The sequence below is a fragment of the Humulus lupulus genome, chromosome 3, assembly GCF_963169125.1.
Source record: "Humulus lupulus chromosome 3, drHumLupu1.1, whole genome shotgun sequence".
In the NCBI taxonomy this organism is placed as follows: Eukaryota; Viridiplantae; Streptophyta; class Magnoliopsida; order Rosales; family Cannabaceae; genus Humulus; species Humulus lupulus.
In genome coordinates, this window is record NC_084795.1 from 164,171,162 (window position 1) to 164,184,520 (window position 13,359).

Genomic DNA, 13,359 nt, shown 5'->3' on the forward strand with positions numbered 1-13,359 from the left:
TTAGGTTGTGATGATGAAAAAAGGATTATTAATTGTCCTTTTGATTAATGGAAGTTTATTAGATGTTTAATATTGAGTTTATTTGGGTTTCAAGTGTTAGAAACATGTTAGGTTGATTTATTAGGTGATTTAGGTCGAAACGATGCGATTTAGGTCAAAATCTAGGTTTAAAAATCACACCCAGCCCTGGCATTGTAACAACCCGGATCTTCAAGACTCGATAATGCAGAAATATAAATGTTTTCATTTAACAAAATGTCTCAAAAACCCGTATATAAAAAAAAAAACTTTTTAAAAGTCGTATGGCCATACTTAACATTTAATTACAAATATATTTTATAAAGAGCAGAGTGAGCTAGTTTAGGAAAATTACACAACATTTCCAAAAATAAAACGGCTTCCCAAAAGGTCGTTCCACATATACATTTGCAAGGTAGACTCCAGCGCTCACTGCTCTTCCTTGCCCTTGTTCTTACCTACAACAGGAAACAACTAGGTAAGTGAAAACGCTTAGTAAGTTCAACCTTAAAACAAAAGCATGCAGAGAATTAGGGTTCTGGATCCATCCGGACCCTACACAATCAATTTCAAGAACGCAAAAGCATCCTGGCAAACTTATGGTCATGCATGATAACCAATGACAAATTATTTCATATAAATGGATAAATTCCTGCATTCAGAAAATCTCAGAATAAGCAGATATATTATATCACAACTATTTCTTATCAACAAATAAATACCTGCACTCAGAAAAATCGCAGAGCAAGTAGATCTAATATATCACAACTATTATTCGAGACCAACGCTCAACAATTTCCAACAATTGGGGCGTAACACGCCCTCCAGCGTAAATGCTAATCTGTAAGAGAGAACTAAGTCTCAACACTAAGATCTAGCCAATAATTATCCCCATCAAGGGTAACTATCGTGTTACCTAGGGCATCGCTACTTATCCAAGAGTAAATCCCTCACATGGGTAACCATCAAGTTACCTAAGGCATCATTACTTATCCAAGAGTGTAATCAAAGTTACACAGGTTTACAGAGACTTCTATGTTAATCAGTGGTGCTGGTGAGCAGTTGCCCCTAGGGTGTTCAGCCTCACTCAAACTTGGCAACCCCTAGTACCTCTAGGCACTCTCACTAAATGGCCAATATTCATGGCTGCTATCCGGGAATAACTTATTAGAGCACTTGCTCGGGTTCTAACCGTTCACTGATTAAGTAAGCATGAGGGCCCCTAGGTCCCAGTCATTTTGGCGCCCCTAGGTTTAACCAGCAATCCTCACCTCTTGGTCATTCGTCGCGGTAATGAACCGGACATAATAAAATCAAGCAGTGTGATGGGGATCAGCCGTCTAGGATATGACGGATATCTACCATTCATATTTTCTAAATCAGCACTCACTAGACTAACATCTCTAAGCAACTTTCTACGACAATGTATATATGTGCATGTGTCCTTATACTAACATACAATACAATAGTCATTTCATGTTGCAGCCACACAATATAAGTTGACTTACTTGGAGTCCTTCGCACTCAACAAGATTTCACCCTCCAACGTTCAGTCTAGTTACTCTTAGCCAATACTATAGTTATCCATACAGTATACTCGGATTAATTATAGCACTTCATAATTCATTATTAATATTTTGGGCAGTTTGGTCATTTTCAAAATCATTAGTAAGGATTAAAGATCCTTATATGGTTTTAAAGTCATTAAGGAAATTCATACAAAAATATTTGAGACTAAACCCTAAGTCTCGGGGAGACCTACCCTATGGTCTCGATACCTAGGCTCGAGTATCACAATAGTATTTTCCCACAATCCGCTAAAAATCTTTTTCTTTAAAAGTTCTGCTATTAACCTGTACTTTCAACAGTCGGTAAAATATATAAAAGATTTTAGCCGGTATTATATCCCGAAAATACTAATTAAATTCCATAATTATTTTTTAAGAAAATAAACTCTTAATTTCCTTTTATTTTTTTCTTAAGGTTTTAATCTCTAAAAACAGTTTTTAGAAAATTGCCTAATTTATAGTAATTAGGAAAACTGTTAAAAATTTCCCATCTTGACTAGTTAATTTTTCCAAAGTCAATTAATCAAGTTTACTTAATATAAAAATAATTCAATTAATTATTTTCTCAAAATATAGGGTTTTAAACCCTCTTTTAATTTATTAACTTATTAATAAATTAATTCATTTATTTTTAGAAAGAATAAAAATTCTTTAATAAAAATAATTCTTATTAAACTCAAAGTGGTATTTTAGGTCAAAATATATTTTCAAGACTTACCAAGTTTTATCTTGCAATAAGCAAAATTTTACTTTTTACCTTAAGTTCCAAAATCTTATTTTTACACTAAGTGTGAAAACCTTATTTTTTTTACATTTTTAACTACAAACTTTGTTAGGTCATAACTTGAAATTTACTTACCCAATTGTTACCAAAATTTTCCAATTCTATTTTTGGTATGCCTTTTAGGTTTTTGTAAAATCTTAGGTCAAAAGGAGCATTTTTTATTGGTGAAATTATTTTCCAACAATGAGGTAAAAATAACATTTTTTTCAAGTCCTTATTTTTTTCCAAACTTTGACACTTAATAACTTTCAAAACGTTTAGTATTTTCTTACCAAATTTTACAGTGGAATAATAGGTTATTCCAATAATATGTCCACCAAATTTTAGAAAAAACTGGATTCATTTGCCCTATACAGAGGCTGTCCAAACTTGGTTCCAAAATTAAGAATACGAAAAAATAGTTTTTTTACCAAAACTTTGAAATAGCATAACTCACTCATTTTTAAACATTTTTTAGTGTTTCAAAAGCTCAATTTTATGTAATCAATCTCAACAACATCACAGTACAATAAAAATTTACAAAATTAATATACAGTGGATGCTTGACCCCTTGGAAGTCACAGCTCAAAACATGTATTTTGTTTTAGGATTTCCTACAAAACCCTTGGTTTTGGTCCCTATTTTCAAAAATCAACACACAAGCATCATAAAAATTATAAAACAACTACCATAACCTTATTACATCATCAATAAGAAACTTTAAGCATTAACTATACAAAATAATGCTTAAAACTAAAATCCATACAATAACAACCATAAAAGTAAAAATTTTATCTCTTGTTGTTCTTGCATAAGGTTTGGATCTTCCTATTAGCTTTGGCTCCTTCAAAAACCTTTCAAAACCTTAACCTACTCCCCCCAACAACATAGATAATTAGCTATTTGAAAATCTATGGTTAAAACTTTACAAAAGTCTAGTTTATTGAAGTTTTACCTTAGGGAAAACCCTTCCTAGACCAAAGCTTAACTGCTTCCAAGCCTCCTTAGTGTTCTTGAGGTTGAAGATGGAGAGAAAACTTGAGAGAGTTTTCAAAAAGATGATAGTGAAAGAGAGTGGTCAATTGAAACACTCAAGTGTTTTACTACCCACTTGACATTATCCCTAATATTTAAAATGGGATTAAACTCAATTGAAATTTTTTCATCCCCATTTAATTCATCACATGGCCGGCCACCACATATATTATGTATGTGATCATTTTTTTTTATAAAGGTTAATAAATATTTCCCAAGAAGAAAAATCCAATTTGACTTCCTATAACATTTTCACTCTTATTAAGTTTTAAATGCAAAACTTAACATTAAATAATTTAATTAAATGTCTCTCACATTTAATTTAATTAATCACACAATAAAATTTAACCTAAGGTCCATTCATGGAATAAAATTCCCCATTTCGGTAAAATTAAGCATTTAACACAAAATGCTCTAAAATTTCCATTTTCCTTTAGGTTTATTATTTTTGACCAAACTTTAATTTTTATGAATGTATTTTATGCCCAAAATATATTTTCCATAGTTTTTCATTTTATTTTCCAAGATTTTTACTCGATCAGGGTTTTTGTGTTGGTCCAAGACCGAAAGTCTTATCTTGAATTTTAAATCACAAAATTCATAATTTGGCTAGCAATAACTCATGGAAATAAATTCCAAACAAATATAATATTATTTAAAATAATATTCTTAACTCGGGGAAAAAAAATCCTGACCCGAGTTGTTTAAAGGTACCCGAAACGCAGGATGTTACGGGCATGATCACGGTGCTAGTCTTGAAAGCCAAAACCCTCTGTGGGCGCGACCGCACCCAAGCATTGGCACGACCACGCCGGTTGCCCAGAAATTGAATTTTAGGTTTAAGTTCACCCTTTTTATTATGAATTGGTACATTTTGGTTTGGGGTTTTATGCAGTAGGGATTTAGGACTTTCTTAAGGATATTTTGAGTATGAATTAGTATTAAAAGGGACATGGGTGTATTTCTAATATGGTTTTTGTTTAGCTTGAGTTTTAAAGCTTTTGATGTTATATGATATGTTTAGGCACGTTAAGGATACTTGAAGGGATACATTAGTGTGTGTGGATCATTGCTCCTATCAAGGTAAGAAGAGTGGACACCTGCACGCAGGGTGTACGCTTGACGTACTCATTTATGGTAAAACTTGTATGGTTTAATTTTGCTTGTGTATAGGTATGAATAGGTTATATATGTGACTATGTTTAAAGTATATTATGATTAATGAGTGTTATGTTTTTCTTATGCGTGTGTTATATGATTGTTTGACATGGTTACATTATTAAATGCATGTCTACGTTATGAAATTGCATTCTTACGATATGTTGAAAAATGCATGCTTACGTTATTTTGTGCTCCTTGCACTATTGTCCAATTTAAATTGGATTACGATCTATTGCTTGTTGTTTATGTATATATATATAATTATGATTTGATATTTTATTGGTATGGTTTTAAGTTGTGATGTTTTGTTACCTGGTTATGATTAAGGGGTTGTGTCCTACACAGCTCTTCTTCTGGGCTTTAGATGTCGGGTACTCTGTACTGCAGGTAAAGGAAAGGAAGTGGTTATATGGCAATGAGTTGGTGGGCTTTGGCGGAGGGCTTACATGTCAAGGACTTAACGACCGTAAGAGTTCGAGTCTACCTGGAAGTTATTTATTGTTCAGTTTTCTTGAAGTCAAGTTTTAGTTATAGTCTATGAATTTTAAGTTGTAGTTTAAGTTTTGTTAATGGTTAGTTGCAAATGTTTATTTTTATTTAACGATAACTACGAAACTCTGGAGTTTCTTTTCTTTTTAAATATTTGAGTTGTCAATCACGTTCACTTTTTTTATGATAAAAGATATTTTATTTCAAAATTATTTATTACATGAGTCAGTTAACACCTCAAGAAATTGGGGCGTTACAAACTGTGTAATCGAAACTTGAGTTGGGTTATGTTCCCTTTTTGCTTATCTGTGTCTTTTTAACGATAACTACTAAACTCTAGAGTTTCTTTTCTTTTTAAATATTTGAGTTGTCAATCACGTTCACTTTTTTATAATAAAAGGTATTTTATTTCAAAATTATTTATCACATGAGTCAGTTAACACCTCAAGAAATTGGGGCGTTAAAGATTGTGTAATCGAAATTTGAGTTGGGTTATGGTCCCTTTTTTCTTATCTATGTCTGCTATGCTAAAATTGTACATAATTTGTCTATGACTGATCGACATGGACAGTATTTGTCTATAATCATGCGAAATGTAGGCTCTGATGGCGGGGCCAATAATGGAGTGCATAATACACTTAATCGGCATAGGCCGTAAGTGTGGTGATTAGTGATGCATCTTAATCGACATAGGTAGTGCTAAATGTTTATATTCTTGGAATGAATGCAGTTTTGATTTGTGAATTTATATTTATGTTTATTGTGAATTATATTTATGCCTTTTGGGACTTTTCTTGTTGGGTCTTGGCTCACGGGTGCTTTATGGTGCAGGTAAAAGAAAATGGAAGATAGATTAGTCATGAGTTGTAGGGCTTGGCTGCGATGCATACATGTTCGGCTTGGCCAACCTACGAGGTTGAGACATCTGAGGGACTTGAGTCAGGAAGTCCACTTCTTTCGCTTAGGTCGACCTTTTGAGAAAAAAGAGTTATAAATATATTTTAGGTTAAACTAAATGGGATCCCCTGTAACTTTAATAACTTTAACTGAAAGGTTTATATCTTTCAGTCAAATTTTAGCGTTTTAACTTTAAAACATACTTTTGAGTCCAAACTTCTTCCTTAACGAGTTGAGCACCATTTTAAACACACGAGGTGACGGTCCTAGACTAGAAGGGCGTCACAACTTGGTATCAGTGCTGCCAAGGTTTTATGGTTCTTGAAGACCAACCGAACATGTACATATTGTCAAAGATAAGCTCAACTCACGGTTTAGTGGGTAATGGGTTGAATATCTGTTAAACTATTTATATGAAATATGTTGCCTTATTTGCATGCTACAATAGGGAGAATGGCATATTTGTAGGGCATGGCCCCTTTGACTGATATATGGATATAATAGAGATGCTTATAAGCATTATTGATATTGTTGCCTGATAAGCCTAAGTCATTGATTGCACAAGCATTTGGAGATAATGCCTCCTAGACGACTGATTAGACTTCATGGTGAGAATATCGAGGCCGGGAAAGATGAAAATCAGAACCCTCCGCCTGCTCATCGGGGATGGGAGCAATTGCTTTCTAATATAAGCCAAACTGCTGAGACAAGAGGAAGAGATTAGACCATTGAGACGACATGTTCCACCAGAATATGTTGTTCAGCAAGCGCCTCTTGCATTGGTTGTTTGAAAAACAATCAGAGTGCACAGTGAAATTTGTGTGGTGGGCCCAGTGTATTAATACCAAAAAAATTTCATCTCTCATATAAACAATTAATATGTTCAAGAAAACATCCAAACAGACACATTAATATGCAATATCATTAATCATGCAACATATATATAAATATACACATACTTATATATGTATATCATATGCACATATATACAAATATTCAAGAACAAAAATATTTACCTATTGAAGCCTATCAAGTACCCTTGAGTCTTTTCATATATATATATATATATATATATATAACGATCTTCCTATCCAATGCTTTGAGTACTCAAACCATGATCTTCAGGAGTGTTCTCTACACCTCAAGATGTGTGTGGGCACATAGAGAACATGGGTTTATAATTTAGAAATCACAAGTATATCTAAACACACGAGAAATTGGATTATGGCTTGAGAAGGATTAGAATAAAAGAAGAAGATGATGACAATTTCTTGTCTGACAAATTCTGAAACTTTTTCTAAATTACCACTCACTTGTTTTTCTTCTTGATATTCTATATTATATATAGAGAGATTATGTATTACCTTATTATTCCTAATAATAATATCATAATGATGATAGGAATTGATTTAGGTAAATATCTAACTTACCAAATTTGAAAATATCTATGTTTAAATTATTAATTAATTAAATAAATAAAATAAAACAATACATATACATTATCTGCATTGTCTTACACGCATGGCACAGTCCCTGGACTATGTCATGCGTGTAGCAGTATTCCCTTTTCATGGATATTGTATTTTTCTTTTATTTATTTGTTTAATTAAAAGCAATCATTCCCACAAAATATGGTATTATCTTTTTAAGGAAAATATCACAACTATATTTCAGATTTTAAATTTTAAATTCAAATTCAAATTGATCATCTTTATCATCATCTTCTAAAATTCAATAAATCAAAAACTATTTTGACTTACCAATTTGATTTTGTCCCACTCAAATAAAATAATTAATTTCAAAAAATTTATTCATTTATTTATATTTCGAAATTATATATTTAAATTAATAAACATATTTTTTAAAATTTAATAATTAATTACAAATTAATTATTCAACCTCAATTATCATATAATTATGTATTTGACCTGAAGAATAAAATTCTTCTCAAATTTCTAAATTACAGATTTACCCTTGTATCAACTCTTACCTTTATATGGTGTTTATAGAACCACCCTAGGGACCAATGGACCTATAATATCAAGCTCCAATATATAAGAATATTAATCAAAGTTCTTTGATTTAATAATCATATTTATTAATATCATGATTACTCCACTATAAATATGATATTGAACTCTTGATAATTATAGACGTATATTTACATAGTACTTTATTAAAGAATAAATTGTCCATTGATATAATCATTACATACAACGTTAATCCTCTATGAATGGTTCATAATTAAAAGGTAATAAAATTACTATTTTACTCTTTTAACTATATCTAGTTCCTAGTGTACCATTGACTTTACTAGTGAAGGTTGTGTCACAACAAGTTTGCAACGTGAGCGCTTATAACCTTTTCAGTTCCAAAAGTCAACCTAGTAGGGAACCATTATTCAATCTATAAGAAGGTGTAAATTCTATATCTGTTAAACTATGTCCCCAGCCATATATATCATTGAGTCCCCAAAATAATTGTTCTCAGCCTGATAATTCTGACAAATCTTAACGCATGAATCAAAGGATCAGATGACATATATAAGAGTTCATAGTAATGTCAGGATTAAGATCATCGTGTATGTGATCATCATTTTATGTGTTTGATTAATACTACGAAACGGGGTTCAAACAAGTATTAACAAATCACATCTGGTCCAGTTCTATATATCACTATATATAAAGTACATTCACTAAAGTGTCCTACTACACTAGTGACCCGGATCTAGGTCACTCGTATTCATAATACTAGTGAACCGTACCAACACTAATAAATCTAAAGATTCCATAGCTTTATATTAATGCGAACTATTTTAAGTTCATTATCTCAATCTCGATCCTCTCATTCACTAAAGACCACGTAGATGAACTTTAGAATTTTCTGATATTTATTTAATATTATCAACATAATATCAGACATAATCTATATATATACACTAATTCAATTCAATTATTTATTTCATTTAAAATATTTGTCAACTACAATTACTTTAAGGGCACTATTCCCAACAATCTCCCAATTGCCCTAAAGCAAATTGAGGCATCTCTCTCAATGTATCAATCACATTATCCTGAACGAATTTGTCTAACAAAGTCTTTGTTTACAGTTTTGTAAGAAACTATTTTGAAGTTATCTTCAAGATAATTACATCATTTATTTAAAATTGTCTTGAATTAAATGATACTTCCTTTCATGTGTTTTATCCTTTCATGATTTCTAGTTCTTCTAGAATAGTTGTATCTCCATTGCTTTCGCAATGAGATACTATTAGTTTATTCAAGTCTGAAACCCTTTCCAGAATGGCAAAGAACTCAACTAAATCAAATAGCTTATTTAACTGCTCGTAGCTGTTACATTTCGGCTTCTATGGTGAAACATATAAATCTAAAATGTCCAATACATTTCCAGATTAAGTCGCTTGAGACAGTGCCAAAAGATTGTTCTTTCAATCTCTATAGACTTGAATGTATATAACATTCTTGGCTTTTCAATATTTAGAAATGTTCAGCTAACCATTTCTTCTCTATTGATAATTTCTCTACATTGTTCCCAATGATCGGAACGTTATCAAAATTAAGAATAAGATGTAACACCCTAAATTCTATCTTAATGGTAGAAAATAAAGATGTTCAAAAATAAAGATGTTAAAAAATAAACGTAATAAATTGTAAAAAGTGTTGCCTTCTTTATTGATAATTTTAAATAAACATAACCCGGGTTTAAGAAAAATAAATAATAGTCTTTAGAATAAAAGAAAAATAAAACTAGGCAACATTTAATCATAAAGTTCATAATTTCCCAAGAAAATAACACGCGGCTATACAGCCCCCACATATTCACACCAGTCTTGCTATTGGGAATCCGCTCACCACTGGTCATCTAAGGTTAACTTATTCTGTAAAAATAAAATAAAGGAACGAGCTTCTAAGCCCAGTAAGGAAAATACACAACAATTCATACAAAAATCAATCATAAACTTATAACGAATAATTTCACATGCAATATTATATTCATAACAGAAACCAAGGTCATAATCTATCCTATATCACCGTCATACCAAAGATCACACACATATCTAGATCATAAATTTTATCCTGCAATCATAACATTAGTCATAACAATCATACCATCAGTTCATACAAGAGTTCATAACAACACTAATTTATACTAATCATACAAGATCAAAATATATTCTAGGTCATAGGTCATAATCATAGGTTATAGTCATAATAACAAGACAGATATAATAAAAATATAAGTGCTTATACAGGGGTGGCAATTAAGACCCGGACATAAGTCTATCATACAAGTTTGGCAATTGAGCCTACCGGACATAAGTCCGTCATACATCATTGGACACCTTAGGTCCAGCCACACTTACCCCTTTATTGTACCTGAAATGTTAGGTCATACAAAACATAAACTATGTCATAAACTAAACTACCTAATTTTCCTTACCTTGAGTGTGGTGCACATAAACTATACTTGAGTCTTTTATATGGTAATCCCGCTTAAAACCCTATTTCATAAACATAATACCATTATTAAAACATAAACTAATAGATCTAAAACTCAAACACAATCAAAACATAACTATACCTCAACCTTGATCTTGAAGAAAAACCCTAGATCCTTAAAAGCTTGCTTGTAGGATTTTGACAATAAGAAAGATAGCCTTAGTCGTGTGGCCTTTTTGGGTACAAGTGTCAAAGATTTGAAGAGGTGATGGTGATGATGATTTTGGACTTAGGGTTTGTGTTTTGATGGTGGTGCACGACAACAATAGGGAGAGAGAGAGTGTGCATGAGGGTCTCAAGAAGAATAAGAGTGAATGAAAAAAAATGAGAAGGAATAGGCTCTATTTATAGGCTCTCAAAAATCCTAATTTCATTCTATCTATAATCCAAATTTAAATTTAAATAAAATAGAATCCTAACTTCTGTATAAAATATCTCTAAATTATCTTATTAATATTTTTATTGAATAATTGAGGAAAAATATAATATCAAACTACCTAGGAAAAAAAAAATATCTCAACCTCTAACTACCTAAATCTCGTAACTCTGGACTCACCTATAGTAAAATCATCACAACTGGAATTTTAGGAGTCCAATTTATACAATCTTTAAATCGTTAGAAAGCTAATTCAATTATCAACAACTTTTGAGAAATACTAATTTTCCAAAATCATAACATAACTAGGTCAAAAAAGAGTACAAAGTTACAATACCGTATAGTTACGAAAATTATATGTAATTATCTAAATAACAACCTAATCCACAAATATCATAACTAACTGTAACGCCCTAGTTACCTCTGAACAGTTACAGTGAACGGTGAACCAGAAATTTAACTCACTACCTGAGTCCTTTGGTTAAAAACGTACTTCTAGTGTTATTAACAGGCTAAGGTGGAAAACCAATCAAAATGAAAGGATATATTTTATTTAAAACATAAAACTGTTCATGGGCCCATCAAAAACATTTACAAGTTATTTACAACTCAAAATGGTCATTACTGCTTCAAATTTACAAACCAGCCGACCTAAGCGGCAAAAATAGGGTAAACCCCCTAGTTCCTCTGAGAACTCCTTGGCCGTGGTGGTCAAGCGGCCGCATATGTACACAGCACCACCTAAGCTCTTCACTCAAGGCTGGGTGAGCTTTTCTTTCCCTTTACTTGCACCACATAGCACCCATGAGCCAAAGCCCAGCAAGAAAACACAATGTATCATGAATATAATATCAATAATGATCATAATAATCATTCAGGACTTTCAGTCCAAAACAGATGAGTGACAGTCGCAAAAGTCACTAAGGTTGGTTCCGTTCCCTCTAGCCATGTGACAATAGGGTCACCAGGGCGTTACAACTAAGTGAACCTTTCACTAGCTTAAATAGGATCGGTGCATGATGACTAGTCACCAACATAACCTACCTCAAGACCGTAGAGTCATAACCATGGGATTCCGCTCCCTAGCGATGTGACAAGCAGTCACCTAAGTCTTTGGCCCTAGCTCTGAGTAACTAGTCCTAGACTAGTCAAGCGCTTATAAGTTTCATTAACCTTAGGGTCGGTCCAGCATTAATGCTCTAGAGTCATTCAATGCTGATATCGATTAGATCTAATCTTTAATCGGCCTTGCGTTCAGGATGCTTATGCTGTTTCTGACTCTCAGGTCAGTAATATGCGACCAGTGCCGTCCCTTACTAATCAGTGCCATACACAAGTAAGCAAGCTCTGCTAAGTATTTAATATGCAATCAATGTCCACATTTATCAACCAACATGCCTCAACAACAATCATGCATGTCATATACACAGGGTGTAGTTTTCTTACCTCCGATTCAAGCGAGAATGAATAAAAGAACGACCCTTGAGAACGATCTAACTTTTAGTCCTTTAGTAGTTACCTAGTCATAACCAAATATGGGACACCATCAATAAAATGAACAACAAGGGTTTCCAAACCAAGATCTAGCCTCTAGGACATCAATCCCCACTAATCCGGGTAGTAAGAACAATCCTGAGGCCTAAAACCAAGTTCTCGAGGTCAAAACACTCAAACGGGCTCAAAACCACCCAAGAGTTGCGGCCCTAGCACCTTGAGTCGCAGCCCCCAGCCACACCAAGAGCAAGGGCCACGGAGCCCCACACTCAGGGCCGCGGTGCCCAGCAATGCCAAACTGCTCCACTTGCTTCTTCGAGCTAGGGTCGCGGCGCCCAAGAACAGGGTCGCGGCCCCCAACCTAGAATCAGCCATAAACTCAGTTTCCATCATCCCAAACCCTCCAAAAACATACCTAAACACTTCCAAATCCAAAAATCAAAGTTGCCAAACTTCCTAATGATCCAAAACCATCAAATCCCGAGGCTCAAACGAACCAAAAACTCAACGATTCACAGAATCCAATTCAAAACTTAGAAACTCTAAAATCTCAAAACTTAAAACTTAGATTACCTTTGATTGGATTGTTTCTCGTCAAATCCTTCGATCAAGAAGCTTCTAATCTTTCCTCGGATCGCTATGCCTCGATCCTCGCTTGATTCTGACTCCTAGAACTTTAGATTTCTTCAAAAACGCCTCGAACGGTAAAACGAACTAACAGGAAGAGAGAAAAGGGTTTTCTAACGTACGGTTCTATCCGACAAGCTACTTCAGGCTTAAGTAACCTCAAATAAAACCTAGTGCCCGGGGTCCCGAAAACACCCCCGGGGACATTATAGCCAAAACTCCCAGAATTTCCTCATGATCTCAATAATTCCCAATTTATCATCAAATAACTTTCTCATTACTCAATATCCCAATAAAAGACCCCGTTATGACAAAACCGCTAATTTATAATATAAGACCGTATCATGCCGAATAGCTCGAATATATCTCCATAATAATGGGATCTCATTCATAATTCACAATATGCACCAA